Source organism: Quercus lobata, chromosome 2 (assembly GCF_001633185.2).
Source record: "Quercus lobata isolate SW786 chromosome 2, ValleyOak3.0 Primary Assembly, whole genome shotgun sequence".
Lineage (NCBI taxonomy): Eukaryota > Viridiplantae > Streptophyta > Magnoliopsida > Fagales > Fagaceae > Quercus > Quercus lobata.
In genome coordinates, this window is record NC_044905.1 from 36,499,104 (window position 1) to 36,512,081 (window position 12,978).

At 30.6% G+C, this 12,978-nt stretch overlaps 1 pseudogene; it reads right to left on the bottom strand.

The window, feature by feature from the left end:
* LOC115963801 overlaps positions 1-6,426 on the bottom strand; it is a 38,358-nt pseudogene extending 31,932 nt beyond the window's left edge.
* Between the last annotated feature and the right edge of the window lie 6,552 nt (positions 6,427-12,978).

Genomic DNA, 12,978 nt, shown 5'->3' on the forward strand with positions numbered 1-12,978 from the left:
ACGGGCTAAGGTTCTTGGGCCACTCATGGGCCGAACATGAGGGGATAAGCCCAAGAGTGATATTGTTCATGGGCCTTACCTAACTGGGGCTCGATGAAGGAGGCTTCTGACTGTATGCCGTACAATAATAAATGGACATTAATGCTAATTTATGTACATCAGTAACTAACAAAACCTTCAACAGGTTCTGTAACCGTTGATCATTAAAGATGGTCAACTTAATTTCCTAATACGTTACAAAGGCAATAAAGCTTGATTTATGGCATAATAAAGGCAGGTTACAAGGTCCAGCTCCTATAAAAGGAATCAAACAAATGAAGGAAAGTTACACACACAAAACATTCTAGAAACCCATAAAAAGCTTTGATTATCCATTACTAGTTAAAGTTATAATTCTGACTTTATCATCAGAGGGTTTTAAGAAAACACTCCACTGGTGTTTTCTCCACCAAAATCTCTCTTTTATTTTGCAAGCATCTAAAGAAGACGTTGGCTCCGTTGGACGAATAATATACTGACGATTTCAAGCATCATTACTATTAATTATTATTTAGCTTTGAGAGGTGATTTGAATAAGCACGTAGTGTCATGATAGGATTATTTTTATAGTTAGTTTTTGGATATGCTACATATAAGATGTAATTTTGTGGCCAAACAAAGAATTCTACCCAAAGTAAGAGATGAAACAATAACCTGCACAATTAGGAAACGTGTAGTCCTCATTTATTTTTGTTTCAGTTACAAAAAGATAAGGGAATTAAAACTTTTAGTCTCCTTATCATTTAAGGAAAAAGATAAGAGAATAAAAACCTATTTGAATAAGAAGTCTAAGAGTTATTGGAATCCTTCGGAGTTCCAACTTATCTAAACAGGTCAATTGTTAATAACACCTTAAATTGAGGTTAATTAGAAGCTATAAAATCTTGGAAGGCTCTAGGGTGTCTTCATTATATGCATTAACCAAAAGCCGAAGAAGAAAAAGAAAAAGAAAAGTGCAAGGACGGTTGGAGGCATTGTCTATAGGCTGTAGCTAGTGTTAATCACTCCCTAGTTTTGACAATGGCGGATCTATTATTTTATTAGAACTATTGTCATATAAATATTGGCATGTAATTGCATTAAAGATTAATAGAATTTCCGTTTAAGTGTATCGTTGCTATGTTTTGATTTGGTTATTAGATTTTGGAGCATGAAAGATTTTGGTTTGAAGGACTAGACTAGACTTCTTTTTTTTTTCTTTTTTTTTTTTTGAGAAAACAGTAATACTTATTAGAACACACAAACACGAAAGTAGTATATAGAATTTTTTAAACAGGCTTATAATATATTACATAACCAAAGTACCACTACAAAATGACCTAACCTTTATAGTAGTAACCTAGGATTATAAGGATTGAAACTCGAACACACACAACTAATGTGGGATAAACATCTCTATATATATATATATATATATTTTTTTTTTTTTTTGAGGAAACAATAATACTTATTAGAACACACAAATACGAAAGTAGTATAAAGAGTTTTTTAAACATGCTTATAATATATTACATATCTAGAGTATCACTACAAAACAAAAGGGTCTAACTTTTGTTGTAGTAGCCTGGGATTATAAGGACTGAAACTCTAACACACACAACCAAACTTTCTTTTCTCAAAAAAAAAAACACACACACAACCAATATGAGATAAACATCCCCCCCCTTTTTTTTTTTGAGTAAACAGTAATACTTATTAGAACACATAAACACGAAAGTAGTATATAGAGTTTTTTAAAAAGGCTTATAATATATTATATAACCAGAGTATCACTACAAAAGGCCCAACCTTTGTAGTGGTAGCCTGTGGTTATAAGAACTGAAACTCTAACACACACAACCAATGTGGGATAAACATTCCTATACATATTTTTTTTTTTTTTTTGAGGAAACAATAATACTTATTAGAACACATAAACACGAAAGTAGTATATAGAGTTTTTTAAACAGGCTTATAATATATTACATAACCAAAGTACCACTACAATACAAAAGGGCCTAACTTTTGTAGTAGTAGTCTGGGGTTATAAAGATTGAAACTCTAACACACACAACTAATGTGGGATAAACATCCCATTTTTTTCTTTTAAGGAAACAGTAATACTTATTAGAACACACAAATATGAAAGTAGTATATAGAGTTTTTTAAACAGGTTTATAATATATTACATAACTAGAGTACCACTACAAAAGAGTCTAACCTTTATAGTAGTAGCTTGGGGTTATAAGAACTGAAACTCTAACACACACAACCAATGTGGGATAAACATCCATATATGTATATATATATATATATATTAGGAAATATTAATACTTATTAGAACACACAAACACGAAAATAGTATATAGAGAACCTAAAGAGAACCTTCACAAGGTGGCGTTCAATAATAATAACATGAAGTCTTGTAGTTGGTTTAATTTGATATTTGATATATGGTCAGTTACTTTAGAATAACTATTACATATAGTATATTTGGATTTGATGTTTCTACATATAAATAGTTCTAACTAAGGTTGTCAAAATCGGGATCCTACGTAAGATCGTGGGAGGTAGGTGGAATTGTGGATTGTAAGATCGGATCGTGAATTGTAAGATCCTACATTATTTGAGAAAAAAACAAAAAATATACATTGGTATGTTAAATAATCACATAAATTAGACATTCATTGATATAATTACCATACATCACTACATCCATTTGTAAGCATCATTTAAAGAAGCCAAAAATCTCAAAACATGACACTCTATTGGGATATTTTTTATTTGGGTCCAACTGACACTCTCTCTACATTAGAGTGGAAACACTTGGTCCATTGGGATTTTATTTTTCATTTGGGTCCAACTAAGCCTTCTGTCAAGTTAAAGATGATTACAAGAAACCAAAGTTGTTTAGGATCGTCAGAATCGTACGATCCTACCAATCCTGAACGATAGCAAAGATCCTTGAAAGATCCAAATCATTTTGGGCAGGTGGGATTGTAATATTGTAGGATTGTATGATCCAGATCGGGATTTTGACAACCATGGTTCTAACTATATTATGATTCTAGGAAAAAGAGAAGGTTGTGGAGGATTTTAGTATTTTTAGAAAATAGTTTATGATTGTAAAATTTCATGCTTATTGATTAAAGTATTTTTTTTGTTTAGAGCTTACAGAAGACTAAAGTGGAGGTAAGTAATTATGCATAATATGCATAAGTTTTTTTCTTTAGGCTCTTAGAAGTTTTAAGCTTACATTTTCTAAAGTTTATCAAAAACATTTTTACATCATTGAAAGAGAAACACTTTTTTTTTTTTTTTTGAGAAACATTGAAAGAGAAACTTTGACTTTTAAATAATGTTTTAAAGAGAAATTTCGAATTTTAAATAACGTGTTGAACGTTTGAATCTCATTTAAAAGATGATTTCTAAAATAAACTATTTTCATAAAAGAATTGAGTTTCAACGTAAGTTTTCTAAAAAGGTTCTTGTTCTTTAAATTTGTTTAAAACCAAGTGATTTCATAGTTATATTCCTATTTTCCAAATGGTATTTAAAACATTTCTTTTAGCAAATTGAATTTTCAGATTTACTCAATAATCGTAAAATACTTGTATAAACTCCTTAGTTCCTATTCATTCCCCAAGAGAGTCAAGCATCCTTTGATTTATGTTTCAATTTGATATTTTGATCTTCAATATGCCTCTATATTTGGAGTGATTGTTACCATTAAGTGAATTATTCTACTTTTGTATAAACTTTGCTTTTGTGATATGTGACTCACTAAATGTTTTTTTTAATAAATTGATCAAATATATATGTAAGCCCACTCACAGGGTTGTATGTGAGATTAAGTACTGAACCCTCACCAACAGGAGTTAAATGTTGGTCTCCACTCACAGGATTGTATGTGAGAATATGTGATATGTGTATATGTGACACTGTGCTCTGATCAATTATCTGTATGTGTTTTCAAATGATTTTAAGATTCGATTTTATATGTATTACGAGTGAATTTGTGAAATAAAAAATACTTGTGCTTTGCTTGACTCTATTATGTTGTGTATTGTGTATAATTGCTTACTAAATGTGTGGATTACCCCCATCAATTATAATTTTCAGATTAAAGTTTAGTTGGGAAGCAGAACTTTTGGATCACTTTGTAAGGTGCAAGGTAGAGCGTGGAAGTTTTTAGGCGACTTCAATAATGCTTGAAGCCTTATAGGACTTTTAATTATTTTTATTTCGCTTAAGATTTTACAGTATTTGGAGATTATTTCTAAATTTTGGATTTTAGATATTGTAAGAGGTTTATTAAGAGCATTATTTATTTGGAGTTTTATTTAGTTTGGAATTAATTATGTTTATTGAGTTATGCAAGATTAGCAAGTTAGTCATATATCTAAATTCATGATCCATGGATTTGGGTCGTGACATAATGAGTTTACATAAATAGTGTTAATTTTAATTTTGTGTCAAGTGTCAAGTGTTAATTTTAATTTTCTTAATTCCAAGTGACCCATTCATATAATACTCATCGTAAAAACTGAGATGAGCATCTCACTTACCTAGATAAAATCATCCATCTATTGTTCAATGTTTTCGTACTTAAATGTAAGTAAGAGTTTCAACCTATTAATTATAAGGTAGAAATGTTATATATACAATATAATTATAATAAAAGGTTGGTCTTAGAAGTGCTAGTTGCTCGCAGTGACTATCTTTCTTTGCAATAAGTGTCTACACTTTCATTAATTATTTAAGTAAATTACCTCATATTAAACTTTATTATCAACAGTTTGGTCTACGTAAAACTCTATTACTCATGGTAAATAAAAGGATATATATATATATATATATATATATATATTAATAGGTAAAACTCAGAGAAAATTTAATTAAAATTTGAAATTAGAATCCAATTTTGCGTCATGTGTCTAAATTTATGTGAAGACTACATCATAATTATCTACTTAAGTTTGTGCCATATGTCTACCTAAGTTTTTAATCTTTGTGCTAAGTGAGTTAATGATTGCAAAATATTAAGAATCTAATATTAATGAACTACAAAATTCAAAAAAAAAAAAAAACAAAACCAATCACATATACTCAATAAAAATCACCACACAATAAAGATCACCACACGTTCTATTTTATTAAAAATTAGGGAAAAAAAAAAGATCATAAGTAGTATTAAATTTAGATAAGAGTTTTAATATGTGACTAATTACGTTTACTTTTAAAAAAAATAATTTGAATAATTATTTATATTTTTATAATAAAAATTGTGTTTAATTTATTTGTATGCATGTGTTAAATGCTATTTGTAAGATCTAGATTTGGAAGCCCAAACCCACTTAGAATAATGGTGCCTTGCACTTCAACCCAAGCTGAACAATAGAGTTATTTTAGTGTAGAGATGGGAAGGCAATCACAATACAATTGTATATCAAGTTTCTAGCTAATGATGCAGGTCACAGTCAAGGAAAAAAGAGTAAAAAAAGTAAAAAAGATCTCCTTGGTCCTTCCCGAGGATGTGCTCTTATATAAGTCTTTCTAAGGTTATTTCAGTTTATACAATGTTCTTTCTCCTTTTTACTTTTTTCCCCAAAAAAGTCCCATCATCTCAGAACTTCTTTCTTCTTATATATCCTATTTCTTTGCATCATGACCTTCCATGTGTACATCCCAAAACTCTCCCTCTAGTACTTGTCCCATCAAAGCTTTGTTGAAAGTGGTAGAAAGAGTTGCTAGCTGTGAAAATACTGCTCAGGGGTCACCTCTTCATTAATGCAGTGGATAAGTTTGCTACAGAGTATTTAATACGGGGGTGTTAGGTATATCCTTTCAGGTAGCTAACCTACACCCCACTGCTTCTCCCTCAGAGTGTTACCTCTCCTTATTGGGCACTCATAAGGCACCATGCCTCTTTCCCATCCTCTACTCGGGTTGGCCACCTTCTCGGATCTGAGGCACTTTACAAATGGTTTGGTGAGGAACATCCCGCTCCTCGTCCTTCTCAGTCCTCGGACACACCACACTATTTTTTTTTAATAATTTGAATAATTATTTATAATCTTATAATAAAAATTGTGTTTAATTTTAAATGTATCCATGCATTTGCATGGGTTATATGCTAGTAAATAAATAATAAATAAAAACTCCTGAGTTTATATGCTAGCAATTATAAAACTTTATGTATTTGTGGGTTTATTTATTTATTGTGATGTCAATATATTCAAGTTCTCTTTTGTTTTAAATTTTTTACTAATCCCCTAAAAAAAATCCATTGGAGTCACTACTGCCAGCTTCATTGTTCATGAGCTCCACAAGAACACCATCTTCAGCCTTAGTGTAAGCCGCCATCACGAGGTTTGAGCCTCCTTCATATTCCACTCTATTTGACATTATGACCATAAAATGTTCCAACAGGCATCAAGAACACCATTGAAGCCCAAAGGAGAAATCCATGGATGTAATCTCAAAAGTAGTTTTGTACTCTACTACCACCATACTTACAAATCAGATGACTTTATTAAAGAAATCCTTAGGAACAGTTAAGGAAATGCCAAAATGCTAGATCTAAAAAACTTACATACCAATTGTGGATGGTATTAGACAGAAAATTTTCCCAGAGGTTTGAATGGGAAAATTAAAATATAAAAAAATATTAAAAAAAAAAAAAAGAGGAGAAAAGAAAAACTAATGAATGTTGTCCTTACGGTTCTTAAAATCTAGGTAGCTTAAGCTACTTATGCAAATAAATTGTATAGTCCTAAAAGAGGAAATAAGCAAGATTTTTTTTTTTTTTTTTTAAAAGAAGAAAATAAGCAAGAATTAGTAATCAATAACAAACCCCAAAAAAGAACAACATGATAAAAAATAAAAAACAACATTTGAATTAGAATGCTCTTAGGGGTGTTTTATATGCTTCTTCTTTTTTCTTAAAAGGAAAGACCCTAGGCTTAACATCATCCAACCATTTGTCAAAATTATGCACTTCCTCATCTTGTGCCATATCAATCGATTTGCCTCTCAATTATCTACCTTCCACCAAGGCATCAATACCACCCAAACGATCAGTGTTTGACATTTCATGATCATGAGTATTGTCCAATACACAAGGCTCTCCATGCTCGTACCACTTATAGTGATTGCATAATCCCACGTAGAAGCAAATGAATATGCACAATAAGAGGAGTTTGTCAGTTCAGCACCAAATATTGCCATTGCAAAATGAAGAAACGGCATCACCCCCATCAATATATTGTTGACTTAGCCTATCATAAGGTGTCTTGCCTAGTGACATCCAACTCTTATCCATGTTTGATCACACATGTAAGATAAAGGTCAAGTTGTCAAGATAATGGCATGTCATTTTGGTTGTATAAGTCTTACTGTCACCGTTAGTCCTCCTTAACGGCAACTCTTTTAACGAAATGTAGAAAGGGCTCATGGAAACAACAAATGTTAATTTATTGGACAAAAATGACAAAAATAAAACTTACATGACCAAAATGACAATTGATCAAACTTAAAGGGTGTAATTTGTATTTTTGCCTTAATTTACAACATGCAATTGTAATAATGAAACTTAGTTAAAACTAGCATTGCAATTTTCATTATTACTTTCTTTTAACTTCAAAACCATATGAATCTTTCCTGTTAAGTGTTATGATGTATTACATCATGTAAATTAAGGAATTAAAAATAAATAAATAAACAACTCTCCAAATATTGTAAAAGACCATCTTATACTCCATGCAACCCAACCACTTGCTCCAATTCAAACAACCACCAAAAGCATATCTCAAATCAAACACAAAGATTTGTTAGGTTCTAAATATTTAGGGTTAAATATTTAGATTTTTATTTTTATGTATGTTGGCAAACCGAGATCAAAACATGTCTAGATTATGTATTAGACATTGCTCATGATAGTACAAATCAGGATTCAAGAACTTATAAGCTACAGAAAGGAGAAGTTAATTTCTGTGAGGTTCAATTGATCAAAATTAAGTTTCGACTGATCAAAAATCATAGTCAGGATTTTTTCTACAGAATTCTATTTCAGTCCAAACACTACAAAAACATTTAGGGTTTTAAGTGAAACACTTCTTGGTATAAAATGATAACCCTAACTACATTTTAGAGGTTCTTGGAAGTCTTGTGAGTTACTCTTGTGAGATCTGAGAGGTTCTGTATCTTCTAACTCAACAAGCATCTGCTGAATCAAGAGATCTACAATCAAGAATTGGTGGAACCAAGTTGCTGCAAAATATCAACTATTGACGGTGATCTGAAACCTTTGAGTGGGAGCTCAAAGTCAAAACAAGGAGTGTTCAGCAAATCCAAAATAGAAGAGTCGTTAGAGTTGGAGTTGCACATGGTCGTGTTAGTAAGTTCTACTTGAGGTAGTTTTAGATTTAGGGTTAAATCTATTGTAATCTTCCATTTTATCATAGAATTTGTTTACCTTGAGAATAGTTAGGTCAAATCCTCTCCAGGTTTTTACCTTGAAACGGTTGGTTTCATTGGTTTTCCGAGGTAATTATATCGTTGTCTTATTTATTTTTCCGCACTGCATGATATGATTTATTACTGTTTAATCTAGATCTCATTATTAACCTAAGTAACTACTTGACTAATTCAGTAGGTTAAATAATCTATTTTTAAGGGGTCTAAACAAATAAACAAGATTCATTATTATGATATAACACAACATACAAATATGATATAACACAACATAAACATCAACCACTTGCTCCAATTCAAACAATCCCACAATCATATCTCAAATCAAATAAAAAGATTCATTATTACGATATAACATAACATACAAATATGATATAACACAGCCTACACAGCAAGCAATGAACGATCAAAAAACACTCCCAATGCTATAATAAACCACTTTGATACTACATGCAAGCCACCCACTTGCTCCAATTCAAACCACACCACAAGCAATTCTCAACCCATGTTCATCATACCATACATATATCACAAAGTATTTGTAATTATATTATTACACTTGACCAAAAAAATTGACAAACCTTAGTAAAGTACAACACTTACTAGATTGAAGAAGGTAATAGTTGAACTTGTCAAATTAGTTTCTACCTGCAATGCCAGTTTCGGTGAAGATATTTACTAACTAAATTTCCTACACAATATTTGTATATATACACATACATATAAATGTGAGTTTAGATTAGCAGAATACACCTCACTGTTTTTATCCTCTAAAATCAAAATTGAAGCTAAGGCGGTTTTTTTGTGTGTGCGTGTTTGTTTGGGGGGGGGGGGGTTGACAAAGCAAAAGATCTAGACAGAGTGCTAGCTTATGGTTTTTAGGTTTCTCTCCTTTTTTATTTTATTTTTTTAATTCAATATTTGGATGAGAGGAATTTGAACTCTGAATGTCTTTATTAAAAATATCAAGAGATGTCAACCAATTGAGTTACAAGGCTCTTAACAAGTTTCTCTCCTCTTATGTCTTATGTTAAAACAATCTCTAACCAAAACAAAACATTACAACAACAATACCAAGAGCCTTGTTACTTATCTGATAGGCACTTCCACATGTTTCCAAAGGAAATATTTAGAATGAAAATTCCCCCTCACCCATTGTAACTCTCTAAAAATAAGTTTGTTAAAAGAGGTAAAGCTTCAAGAAGAAGCTAGTGCGAACTTCTATATTGGGCATTGGGACTTGGGGGACACTAGGGATACAGCACAAGTTTGCCATTAGATGAGGACAATATTACATAATTCTTCCTAGCCTTATTAAAGCAAGATAAAAGATATTATTGGTTTATTTGAAATGGGTTTATTTGAAATCCGCTTATTTTACTGAAACTGAAAACTTTTTACTGAAAGTACTATAAATAAAGGTAATGTTAATTGAAATAGTATAATGGGACCCATAAATAGTAACAAAAAGTGTAATGAGACCCATAAATAATAGCAAAAATAAGTTAAATAGTAAAATAATTTGGCAAAAAATAAGCTAGCCAAACAAACACTATAATTAGTTAAAGTTTTCTTCCATGATAACCGAGGTAATGTGCAAAATAGCAGTGCAAAAGGATTGTATATAGTTAGTTAGACAAAGTTTGAAACAATAAAGGAAAATAGCATCTCGAGTTTTAGAAACTCGAGATCCTATTAGAACTCGAGTTCAAAAGACTCGCTTGGCGAGTGTGAAAATGCCACATAGATCTCGAGTCTTTGAAACTCGAGTTTCATCAAAAAAAATTTCACCTATAGTGGCGTTTTTAAAGTCTTACAGTGACGTTTTAAATCCCTATAATGGCGTTTTCCTGCAAAAAATCTTTTTAAGTATAGGTTTAGGGGGTCCTATAGTGGCGTTTTTAAGCCCTATAGTGACGTTTTATAGATCTATAGCGGCGTTTTTATTCAATTTTTGGAAATCAAGTCTCTAGAACTCGATTTTCAGCTTGGTTTTTTCCCACTTTACCCTAAGCCACTTACAAATCGAGACTTAAAAACTCGAGTCTTATCTTGGAACTCGAGTTTTAGACACTCGAGATGCTAGTTTTCAATATTGTTTTGAAACTTGACAATTAACTAAATTTTTTAATATTTATTGTTATTTAGAAAAAAAATTCCGTGATAACCTATCCAACAACATATGGTATGATCAGGACAGAGCCATCATTGGACTACAGGGCAATGGACCCCAATTTTTTTTAAAAAAAAATATTATTATATATGTATACTAATTTTAGCAATTTTATTCTATAAAATTACATTATGTTTTCCTTAAATAATATTATTGATTCTTTTAAGAGTAATACTATACTCAAAAACTTTTTTACAACATTTTTACAAATATTTTTAGTAGCAAATTCTTATTAGTTTGTATATAAGCCCATTACTCACATCATTTTTTACTTACTAGTATCCACTTATCAAATTAGTAATTTATAAAAAAAATTGTAACTCTAGCATTTTCCTCATTTTAGTGATCATAAAAAAATTTATAAATCTAAAATCTAAAACAAAACATACAAGTTCAAAAAAAAAAAACTCAATAACAAAAATTACCAATAATAAAATTTAAAAAAAAATTAAACTCAATTAACCAATTTTATCCCGATTAAACACTCATGCCTTTTAAAATATTCTAAACAAAAATAATTTTATTATAACCCATGCCAAAAACACAAAAAATCTCAAAAGCTGATTAGTAGCTGAGTCAGAGACTCAGAGGGTTGAAACCGCCGCACAGTAAAACCGTCTTCCCTGAGTCAAACTTCTGGCTCGTCCCTGCCAGCCTGCACGATGTAAACCGCAAAAGCTTCAGCAAATGCAAACCAGATTTTGCATAAATTAAACCACACGACATCTAATTCAAAGAAAACTGAAAAATCACATCGACCCAATTACAAGGCTGAACATTTTGCCACATTTCTAATTCTTGTTCTTTTACTGCTAAGTAAAAAATTAAATAGGATATTAGCTCAGTCCCTTTCAAACCCTTTCTGGATCTCTGTTAAAACAAACAAACAAACAAACCTGTCTCAGTATCCCAATTTAACCACCATATCTATGCTAGTTTCTCAAAAAAAAAAAAAAAAAAAAAAAAAAAACCACCATATCTATGCTAGAAGTAGAACCCAAATAAACTAAAACCATACACTCATGACTCAACCAAGTTCAACATGGTAGTTTTCAGATTGGCATGATAGTTTCATTTCAAAAGAATCAAAACAAGATATATTAAACTAAAAAATAAAAATAAAAATTCTTTTATTTTCTTCCCAGGGTTTCTCAGCAACCAAACACACACAAGTCAAGCACTGTGAAAAATGAGAAATGCCCAGATCGTAAAAATAAAAATAAAAATAAAAACAAGAATTAAAGACCCAAAAACTAAAAAAAGAAGGGGCACATTTCTTGGCCAGTGGTTCAAACAAAACACACAGGTAAAATGTAGAATGGAGAGAGAGAGAAAGTGACAATGAGGTTTTGGAAAGTTGAGAGATACAGACGGAATAGAGTGTTTTAGAAGTAGGAACTCCCATTGTGTGTGTGAGTGTGATGTTTGTACTTTGTAGTTTCAAGTTTGTACATGTACCGTACTGATGTGTCTTTTTTTTTTTTTTTGAAAGGGATGTGTCTGACTACTGACTCGGATGGAAAAGGAGAGATGGGCCTAGTCCAACCCGGTCCATCCTTTCTTTCAAGTTTGAACCTTTAAAGCTTTAGGCCACGAAAACTTTTCGTCTCCATACACCCCAATTACTTCTTTCTCGGCCCTATACCTATACAGTCAAAAAACTGATAATAAATTTGTGGTTAAAATGTATATTCCACTATTTAAAATTCATTACAGGTATCTAATTTTACTTTCATTTAATTGAGTTATTTAAATTTAAAATTTAATTAATTCAAGCATTCTGTCTAATTTTGTGAAAATTTTATCATTTAAAAAATATTTTCTCACAAGAAAAAAAATCTATAAAATCAATAAAAATATTTTATATATTTTTTATGTGAGAATTTGTTTTCAAAAAATCTTTTTGCATTAGTTAATTGCATACTTTACAGAAATTTTTTAATATAATTGGAAGAAATTCTTAAATTGAATAAATTTAAAATTTAGAAGACTCAATTAAACAAAAGTAAAGTTAATATGGTGACCAATTTTATATTTTGTCATGTAATGTTGATATTTGGAGATGAAATATGTATTCCTTTCTAGATTTCGTTGCCAAATATGGTTAATGTGGTATAAAGATAGCTAAGCAAAAATTTTAAAGAAAAAGGTTTAAATAATTTCAAATTAGACATATACATGAGCAATCAATCCTTTGATACAAAAACAAAAACAATAATAATAATAATAATAAATCCATTGATACAAAAACAATAAAATGTGCGTCAAGTGATTGCAGCCCAATTTTGTTTGACAAGAAGAACTACTCTTGC